An 11,565-nucleotide genomic window follows, 5' to 3' on the forward strand; every position below is an offset into this window, starting at 1 on the left:
TAGAGAAAGCCCGTGCTCAGCAACAAAGAACAAGTACAACCAAAACCAAAGATAAACAAATATGTAAAATACTGAAGAGCCACATGTGGCTGGTGGCTACCATACTGAACAGGGCAGTTTAGCACAGGTTTCCAAAATAGACCTTTGAGGATCAAGGAAGCTGGGGTACGTACCCACTAACTTCCACCCGCATCAGTTGTGGGGCACCCCTGTGACGTTAGCACTGTGTTACTTTTGGACTGTCTCAAGTTCTGGTCAAAGTGGTCGGAGAAACACCCTTGCTAGAGACACAGGAAACTATGTGTAGGGAACTCTTCAGGATAGACATGGGGAACAGGGGAAAGGCACTGACAGCATCTGCTACCATTGAACTGCTGTAAAATTCCAGACTGTTTTCTCCACAAACACACATGGTAATATCGGTGATGTCTTCTACTCATTTCTGATTGCACTTCATTTGGGATTTGTTTTTTACATTCTTTACATTATTACATTTCTCTGTCTTTGCTTCCCCAGACTTTCATCGTCTCTTTGAATTGAAACAATCTCTCCTCAAGTATTTTATTCTGTAGGGACATCTAATGGTACATGAAGTTTTCTGAAGAACACAGTCACCTATACCATGTTTTGTGGTCTTCATCTCATAAAATGAGTCAATTAAGTTGTCCCTGACCCTGACAGCCACTCAGTAGAACCTGGAGAAAATTAAAAAGGGAGATGTAGTGGATAATCTGGTGCCACATCTAGATCTTCTCTTTATGCTTGAGGCATTCATTTTTCTAGCTGCTAGGAGAGCTGGCTGCTGCTGACTCACAACTGAATCTCTCCCCAGGCCCTTCCCTCAGCTAATGCTTACTACCTCCTTAAAAGTCACACACCCTTCCTGGGTGTAATACATACCTAATAACTCGTTGAGAGTGGAAGAGGTGACAACTGTTTATATGAAGACCCAGTCCATTTGCCTCAGTTCATTCCGAATTCAAAAGGCAATCCCAGCTCCAAAGCTTCCGCAGGAAGCAGCTGAGACCTCATGCTGTGACATTTCCTTCTGTCCAACTCTGCTTCCCTTGCTCTGTCACAGTGGTTTTCCTAGAACATTCCCCAATAAATCATCTGCACACAGATCTCAGAGTCTCAAGATCTGTTTCTTGGGGACTCCAGCTTGTAACAGGAGGGAACTTCATGAACTTCTCCACGTTTTAATATCCTAATTTAACTAAAGTTGTGCCAAGATGTCAGGAACCTCCGTCCATAGTTCATCAGGCACTCTGTCTATCAGATCTAGTCCCTTAAATCTATTTCTCACTTCCACTCTATAATCATAAGGGATTTAATTTAGGGCATACCTGTGTGGTCTAGTGGTCTTCCCTACTTTCTTCAATTTAAGACTGAATTTGGCACTTAGGAGTTCATGATCTGAGCCGCAGTCAGCTCCCGGTCTTGTTTTTGCTGACTGTATAGAGCTTCTCCATCTTTGGCTGCAAAGAATATAATCAATCTGATTTCAGTGTTGGCCATCTGGTGATGTCCATGTGTAGAGTCTTCTCTTGTGTTGTTAGAAGAGGGTGTTTGCTATGACCAGGGCATTCTCTTGGCAAAACTCTATTAGCCTTTGCCCTGGTTCATTCTATATTCCAAGGCCAAATTTGCCTGTTACTCCAGGTGTTTCTTGACTTCCTACTTTTGCATTCCAGTCCCCTATAAATGAAAAGGACATAAGGACATCTTTTTTGGGTGTTAGTTCTAAAAGATCTTGTAGGACTTCATGGAACCATTTAACTTCAGCTTCTTCAGCGTTACTGGTCAGGGCATAGACTTGGATTGCCATGATATTGAATGATTTGCCTTGGAAATGAACACAGATCATGCTTTCATTTTTGAGACTGCATCTAAGTACTGCATTTCCGACTCTTTTGATGACTATGATGGCTACTCTATTTCTTCTATGGGATTCCTGCCCACAGTAGTAGATATACTGATCACCTGAGTTAAATTCACCCATTCCAGTCCATTTTAGTTTGCTGATTCCTAGAATGTCGACGTTCACTCTTGCCATCTCCTGTTTGACCACTTCCAATTTGCCTTCATTCATTGACCTAACATTCCAGGTTCCTATGCAATATTGCTCTTTACAGCATCAGACCTTGCTTCTATCACCAGTCACATCCACAACTGGATGTTGTTTCTGCTTTGGCTCCATCTCTTCATTCTTTCTGGAGTTATTTCTCCACTGATCTCCAGTAGCATATTGGGCATGTACCAACCTGAGGAGTTCATCTTTCAGTGTCTATCTTTTTGCTTATTTAAACTGTTCATGGGGTTCTCAAGGCAAGAATACTGAAGTGGTTTGCCATTCCCTTCTCCAGTGGACCACATTCTGTCAGAATGATTATACAGTGGAAGTGAGAAATAGATTTAAGGGACTAGATCTGATGGACAGAGTGCCTGATAAACTATGGACGGAGGTTCATGACAATGTACAGGAGACAGGGAGCAAGACCATACCCAAGAAAAAGAAATGCAAAAAAGCAAAATGGCTGTCTGAGGAGGCCTTAAAAACAGCTGTGAAAACAAGAGAAGAGAAAAGAAAAGGAGAAAAGGAAAGTTATACACATCTAATGCAGAGTTCCAAAGAATAGCAAGGAGAGATAAGAAAGCTTTACTCAGTGATCAATGCAAAGAAATAGAGGAAAACAATAGAATGGGAAAGACTAGAGATCTCTTCAAGAAAATTAGAGATACCAAGGGAACATTTCATGCAAACATGCGCTCAATAAAGGATAGAAATGGTAGGGACTGAACAGAAGCAGAAGATATTAAAGACAGATGGCAAGAATACACAGGAGAATTGTACAAAAAAGATCTTCATGACCCATATAACCAAGATGGTGTGATCACTCACCTAGAGCCAGACATCCTGGAATGTTAAGTTAAGTGGGCCTGAGGAAGCATCACTACGAACAAAGCTAGTGGAGGTGATGAAATTCCAGTGGAGCTATTTCAAATCCTAAAAGATGATGCTGTGAAAGTGCTTCACTCAATATATCAGCAAATTTGGAAAACTCAGCAGTGGCCACAGGACTGGAAAAGTTCAGTTTTCATTCCAGTCTCAAAAAAAGGCAATGCCAAAGAATGCTCAAACTACCGCACAATTGCACTCATCTCCCACACTAGTAAAGTAATGCTCAAAATTCTCCAAGCCAGGCTTCAGCAATATGTGAACTGTGAACTTCCAGATGTTCAAACTGGTTTTAGAAAAGGCAGAGGAACCAAAAATCAAATTGCCAACATCCACTGGATCATCAAAAAAGCAAGATACTTCCAGAAAAACATCTCTTTCTGATTTACTGACTATGCCAAATGCTTTGACTGTGTGGATCTCAATACACCATGGAAAATTCTGAAAGAAATGGGAATACCAGACCACCTGACCTGCCTCTTGAGAAACCTGTATGCAGGTCAGGAAGCAACATTTAGAGGTGGATGTGGAACAACAGACTGGTTCCAAATAGGAAAAGGAGTACGTCAAGGCTGTATATTGTCACCCTGCTTATTTCACTTATTTGCAGAGTACATCATGAGAAACGCTGGGCTGGAAGAAGCACAAGCTGGAATCAAGATTGACAGGAGAAATGTTAATAACCTCAGACATCCAGATGACACCACCTTTATGGCAGAAACTGAAGAGGAACTAAAGAGCCTCTTGATGAAGGTGAATGAGGAAAGTGAAAAAGTTGACTTAAAGCTCAACATTTCAAAAACTAAGATCATGGCATCTGGTCCCATCACTTCATGGGAAACAGATGGGGAAACAGTGGAAACAGGGGCAGACTTTATTTTGGGGGGCTCCAAAATCACTGCAGATGGTGACTGCAGCCATGAAATTAAAAGATGCTTACTCCTTGGAAGAAAAGTTATTACCAACCCAGATAGCATATTCAAAAGCAGAGACATTACTTTGCCAACAAAGGTCTATCTAGTCAAGGCTATGGTTTTTCCAGTGGTCATGTATGGATGTGAGAGTTGGACTGTGAAGAAAGCTGAGCACCAAATAATTGATGCTTTTGAACTGTGGTGTTGGAAAAGACTCTTGAGAGTCCCTTGGACTGCAAGGAGATCCAACCAGTCCATTCTGAAGGAGATCAGCCCTGGGATTTCTTTGGAAGGAATGATGCTAAAGCTGAAACTCCAGTACTTTGGGCACCTCATGTGAAGAGTTGACTCATTGGAAAAGACTCTGATGCTGGGAGGGATTGGAGGCAGGAGGAGAAGGAGACGACAGAGGATGAGATGGCTGGATGGCATCACTTACTCGATGGACATGAGTCTCAGTGAACTCCGGGAGTTGGTGATGGACAGGGAGGCCTGGCGTGCTGAGATTCATGGGGTCGTAAAGAGTCAGACATGACTGAGCGACTGAACTGAACTGAGACAGGATATTAAAAAGCAGAGACATTACTTTGTCAACAAAGGCCTGTCTAGTCAAGTGACTGACTTTATTTTTGGGGGCTCCAAATACACTGCAGATGGTGACTGCAGCCATGAAATTAAAAGATGCTCATTCCGTGGAAGGAAAGTTATGACCAATCTATATAGCATATTAAAAAGCAGAGACATTACTTTGCCAACAAAGGTCCATCTAGTCAGAGCTACGGTTTTTCCAGTAGTCATGTATGGATGTGAGATTTGATCTATAAAGAAAGCTGAGTGCCAAAGAATTGACGCTTTTGAAATGTGGTGTTGGAGAAGACTTGAGAGTCCCTTGAACTGCAAGGAGATCCAACCAGTCCATCATAAAGGAGATCAGTCCTGGGTGTTCATTGGAAGGACTGATGTTGAAGCTGAAGCTCAATACTTTGGCCACCTGATGTGAAGAGCTGATTCATCTGAAAAGACCCTGATACTGGGAAAGATTGAGGGCAGGAGGAGAAGGGGATGACAGAGGATTAGATGGCTGGATGGCATCTCTGACTCGATGGACATGAGTCTGAGTGAACTCCGGGAGTTGGTGATGGACAGGGAGGCCTTGCATGCTGCGGTTCGTGGGGTCGCAAAGCATCGGACACGACTAAGTGACTGGACTGAACTGAACTGAACTGTGCCAAGATAGGGAACAGTCCCCAAGTCCACCCTCATTCCTGATACCATTTGTAAGTTCAAGGGACCACCACCCTGCAAGCCTTTGATAATTAGCTAATAGGACTCACAGAATTCACTGAAAGCTCCTTATTATAATAAACTCACAGTTTATTATAGTGAAAGGATATAGATTAAAATCAACCAAGGGAAGAGACATAAAAGGGGCAGAGTTCAGGAAAGTTCTACATGCAGAGATTCTGACTGTCCTCTCCCAGTGCACTCAAAGAAAGTGCTCACTTTCCTGATAACAATGTGTGGCAATACAAATAGGATATTGCCAACAGGGAAACTCATCTGAGCCTTCATGTTCAAGGTTTTTATTGGCGCTCGGTCACAGATATCTGATTTTCTACTTACCTGGCTGACCTCAGTCTCCAGCCCCTTGATAGGTCTAGCTGATTCCACATGACTCAAAGGCCCTATCCTAAATCACATTATTAGACTATCAGAAGTGGCAAGCCCCCAGACTAACAAAGACAATTTTATCAAGGCAAGACATTCTTGGGATTAGACATTGCTTCCTAGGAGCAATAGGACAAAGGGCAGACTTCTTTTGGGGCAAGATTGAATTTTTTACTACATAAATTGTTAAGGTGACTTTTGCAGCAAAAAAAAAAAAAATAGAGTTCTAAACTCCATAAGGGTATATTGCCTGTCTTAATGTAAATGAAGTTATTACAGATGTATAATGTACAGACTCTCATCCTATTACTATTAATATTTTATAAATATGTCCATTATGATGGTAAAGAAAAATGAATTTAAATTTGACTTTGAAAGAAGTGGCTTCTCTTTCTCCTCTTACTTTAAACATTAGGAGAGTTTTGCTTAGAGAAAGAATGAGTTTGTCAAGGAAAAGGTACTGTATGTTCTGCTTTATTAAAATACTTTCATCAACTTTCATTCACTTGTTGTGGAAGCCCTTCCTCCAACTCCTCTGTGTACGCTATCTGCGTATCGCTCTGTTGTACTCATCTGGATTTCTAAGTATCTACCCCAGATCAGATTCAGCATCAGAGGAAACAGTTAGACACATAGACTTGAGAGACACAAAGATTCTAAATCTATAACACAGGAGGCCCAGACTATTGGACTGGACACACTCTCCTCACCTTGTACCATTTCTTACCATGAGTCAGATGTGCACAGTAACAAGCAAAAGCAACTCCCATATTCTGATGTCTAAAAACAACAATACAAACTCTGAAGTCACCATGGAAACTGCCTCCCACTAGCATTTGCCTTTCAGAGATTTTTAGAAGCATTTATCCACAACAAATCAGCAAGAAAAAAAATTTGAGAGAGATGACCCCAATTATGAATGTCTAGGCTTACTAGAAGGAGATTTACCAAGAAATAAAAAAGAAGGGGGTCTTCAATCCAAACTTCATTACATATTTATTTTAAGAAGATTTAACTTACTTCCCAGAAAATATCCTCCAAAAGAGCATTTAAAATAGAGCTTTTATAAGTGCTTCATTTTACATAACTTATAAATATTTATATTTCAAAGTCACATATATTTGTGTTTTCTTTTTGAAATTTGTTTTATCAATAAATTTGATATTTTATGAGGCAAAATAGGTTGTGAGGAATAGACAGCCAATTTGTAACTCCATACCCTTAGAAAATACAAACTCCACATAATAGATTTTGACTTGAATCAGGAGCCAAGAGGCTGGGACATTTAGGATTGGTCTCCCGAAAGGTTCCAGCTTATGGAAGGGAGGGAAAGGGGAAGCTTAAGAAAGAAAGTAGGTGTTTGTTGAAGTTATATGTCAAAGCTGGGGATCAGGCTTGTTTGCAAAGTCACAGAAGTACAAGTAATTCCACCCAAGGTGGATGTAAGATTTACATAAAATGTAGTAGTTTCTGTAGCCAACAGAGCTTAGGAAGGTCTCAGATTGTTTCAGGAATTGAAGTCAGGTCCCATTTCCTCCTGGAGTTTCCATAGTTCCTAAATCAATCACCCTGTCTTTCATGTTCTTAAAGTACACTGTGCCTCTCTTAAGCCACCTAATAATATTTTGTCTCATGTGACAGTTGTTTTTATACCTCTCTCTGGTACAAAGCCCTTTGAAAGTAGAGAATGCCTCTTATGTATGTTTTTTCCCTGTAGCCCCCACCACAATTCTTTGCACACTGTGAGAATTTACACGTATTTGTGAAATGACTTCAGAAAATCCAGCTGTAATTAGTGCAAGATTAAGCCTAGGATACTTTTTAGGTCATAGGGAGGCTTTTATTTGTTTATTTATTTTGATTAAGCAAATGTTCCATTAACAAGGTAACCAGAAAATAACTTCTTTAATGGGAAAACTGACTGAGTCACTTTGTAATTCGCTGTTTTTCTCAAGAACAAATTGGAAATCTAACATGGAGAGCTATACATTTGCCTGTACGATATAGCACACAGTAAGGTAAGTATCAGGGAGGAAATTTATACCATTTCCTAATAGAATTGACTGCTAGAATATTCATCAGTGAGATGGTAAAGACAATGACTTTTCACTTAATTTGAATTCATGAATCTTTTCCAGATCATAGACAGGTTCTGAAAATATAACAGCCCACAAATTGTCCACCAATTTACATCACCTGGGTGATCATCATGAGGCTACATATTACAGCAGTGAATAAAACAGCCTGAGGAAATACCGAACAAATATCAATTTTTCTGTTCAGGAAACATTTGCTGTTACATATTTCTGTATAGCTTGCTGAATTAGGTACTATGCTGTGGAGGAAACAAAGATGCATCAAATAATCACCAACTACCTATCAAGTGCCCGATAGAGACTATGGACTTATACTTACTTCCCATAGCAACCCTTTAGCATAGATATTGCTGCCTCCATTCTATCCACAAGAAAATGGAGGCTCAGGAAAGTCAGATAACTTTCCCAAGGTTACATAGCTAGTAAGTCATAGAATCAGGATTTGAACCCTTATCTGACCCTAGAATCTATGTTATTCCTATGAATCAAAGTCCCTTCCTTTAAGGAGTGCTGAGTCACTTTTATTCTGATTTCTGTAATTAGATACTAAAATTTTATAGTACCAATTATTAAAAAAACACATTTTCTGATCTGAGTTTGTCTTTTGTCCTCAGCTACTGCCTTTAAGAAACATTTTAAAATAACTCTTCTCCCCAGTCTTGGAAGCTTCCCCAACTCTCCATTCCTATATCACTCATCTATCCTGATAGACCTTAACTACCTCTGACCTGGTCTACAACCCCAAGCTAGTCCAGACAAACCTTGCTTCTGATTTCAGTAGCATCCTGGTGGGATCCACAAGACTGTGGGAACTGAGAGGGGATTACCTGTAGTCTTGTTACTGCCAGGACGTTATCCCACCACCCCTTAAAAAGGGGAATTCTTGGCCTGTGGTGGTCCTTGGAATTTTAAATTTTGTCAGACCTAAAGTTCCCCTTAGTTGTGAATTGCAGGTAAATATAGATCTCTGTGAGTGGGGTTACAAGATGCCCTGCACAAAAATATCAGTTGTCTAAAGATGATGTGAGCAGGAAAATCTAGGCAGGGAATTTTTCTTGTTCCCTACTATATCTAAATGTGTTTGATTCCACAGAATATGCTGTAAAACTATTGTATTGATACCATACAATATTGCCTCTCTCAAATTAAGATAATTGTTCACTGGTAAAACGCAGCACCATACAACAACTTACAATTGGTTTCAAAGCCCTCTCCTTTTCTACAGTAACCACCTTCAAAATAACTTTTCTGGTCTCATTTCTTTTCTAACTTGCTTAAGGGTAATAGTAAATATTATCTGCCTGGACTGCTTGGGATTCATGGCACACCCTTGGCAGACACAGTGGAGACCTTCTTGCCTTGTGAATTGAGATTTGTAATAAACAACTTTATAGACCTGTGCTGATTAGCACTCATTGTTTAAAGCTTCGTGTAAATTACTCAACCCCAAATTTGATGTTCTCTTTATAATCCAAGTAAACAATCTGTCTCCTATTTATATCTAGGATTGCCAGATTTCCAGTCTTAATGCAATTGTTCCAAATTTTAGATTGTTTTAAATTTTAGATTGCTTCAAATAAAATAATTTTTTTAACTAATTGGATATATAAATGATCCTATTATCATACAGAAGATTCGTGTGAAAACTCACTCTATGCAGGGAAAATTTCATTCTGTTAGAACTGAGCTTCCAGGCTCCATGATGAGGATGAGGAGAGTCAGAGGGAAGGTCTGTTCAAGACAATGAATTGCTGGGCTAAGAGCATCGAAAGTCCAGTTAAACAAAGGGGTAAGATCCAGATTTTTCTGATATTTCTGGCACCAGAAAGCATAGGAAAGACTATAAGCAACCTTAAGAATGTCACTAAGAAGAAAATAAGGTAGACACTTCAGATTATGGTGTGAAGGTATCAAGACATTTGGTGAATCCTTTCAACAAAGAACAAGCATAAAGCTGAGCAGATGTGTCGGAAACAAGCATTTTGGAGCTTTGGAATCATCCAAAGGCAGAAAACAACTTGAGAAGCATTTATTCTTGAGAAATTGCTTGAGCTTTAAGTAAGAATAGCAGAAGTCAGGATGGGGAGGGTGGTGGAAGCGGGGTTCAGGATGGGGGGAACACATGTATACCTATGGCCAATTCATGTTGATGTATGGCAAAAACAATCATAATATTGTAATTATCTTCCAATTAAAATAAATAAATAAAATTTTAAAAATGAACAGCAGATGCCTGTGGTTTTCATTCCTGAGTCTGCTTACATACACTGCTCCCAGCTTCATTGGTAAGAGCTTAATTTTGCCAGCATGCAGCTGGCCATGAAAATCAATGGTTCTGCTGCTGGAGGGTGAAGACTCAATTTGGGATGGGTTTAATCATGGTTCAATAAGCTACCACAGATGTAAAGAGCAGTCTTTTGGACTCTGTGGAAGAAGGCGAGGGTGGGATGATTTTTGAGAATAGCATTGAAACATGTATATTATCATATGAGAAACAGATCACCAGTCCAGGTTCGATGCATGAGACAGGGTGCTCAGGGCTGGTGCACTGGGATAACCCTGAGGGATGGGATGGGGAGGGAGGTGGAGGGGGTTTCAGGATGGGGAACACATGTACACCCATGGCTAATTCATGTCAATGTATGGCAAAACCACTACAATATTGTAAAGTAATTAACCTCCAATTAAAATAAATACATTAATTTAAAAAATAAGCTACCACCAACAAATGTGATAGAAAACAAATGAGAATTTGCAGCATTTTGGGCATGAGGTTGAAATCCTGGTTGGAGTGAGTAACAAATAAGCCAAAAATTTAACAGGGAGATCTAGGTAAAAGAGCCATAAAGGGCTGAGATAAGATTGCTGCATATATGGCTATTTGAAGAACTACACACATGAACAGAGAAAACCCAAGAGAACTGAGCAAAGGGTAAAAGCCAAGGAAGAATTGAAAATTGGTACCAAATTTGAGTGCATAACCCAACCCACACACAAATCAATCAGCAGAAGGTAGGAATCTCACAGGCTTCAGATGTTTCGGCATAACATTTGGCCAAATCAGTGACTAGCCACTAAGCTACACAGAAACAGAAATGACCCCCAGAACTCAAGTCCAAAGTAAGTAGATGATAATAAAGGCAAGAGCAGAAATCAGTAAAAGAGAAAACAGAAAAACAATACAGAAAATCATTGAAACCAAGAATTGGGTCTTTGAAGACAAAAAATATAGCTACACTCAGTTCAGTTCAGTTCAGTTCAGTCGCTCAGTCATGTCCGACTCTTTGTGACCCCATGAATCGCAGCACGCCAGGCCTCCCTGTCCATCACTAACTCCCGGAGTTCACTCAAACTCATGTCCATCAAGTTGGTGATGCCATCCAGCCATCTCATCCTCTGTTGTCCCCTTCTCCTCCTGCCTCCAATCCCTCCCAGCATCAGGGTCTTTTCCAATGAGTCAACACTTTGCATGAGGTGGCCAAAGTACTGGAGTTTCAGCTTTAGCATCAGTCCTTCCAATGAACACCCAGAACTGATCTCCTTTAGGATGGACTGGTTGGATCTCCTTGCAGTCCAAGGGACTCTCAAGAGTCTTCTCCAACACCACAGTTCAAAAGCATCAATTCTTCGGCACTCAGCTTTCTTCACGGTCCAACTCTCACATCCATACATGACCACTGGAAAAACCATAGCCTTGACTAGACGGACCTTTGTTGGCAAAAGTAATGTCTCTGCTTTCCAATATGCTAGCTAGGTTGGTCATAACTTTCATTCCAAGGAATGTCTTTTAATTTCATGGCTGCAATCACCATCTGCAGTGATTTTGGAGCCCAAAAAAATAAAGTCTGACACTGTTTCCACTGTTACCCCATTTATTTCCTATGAAGTGATGGGACCAGATGCCATGATCTTCATTTTCTGAATGTTG

Source organism: Bos mutus, chromosome X, assembly GCF_027580195.1.
Source record: "Bos mutus isolate GX-2022 chromosome X, NWIPB_WYAK_1.1, whole genome shotgun sequence".
NCBI lineage: Eukaryota > Metazoa > Chordata > Mammalia > Artiodactyla > Bovidae > Bos > Bos mutus.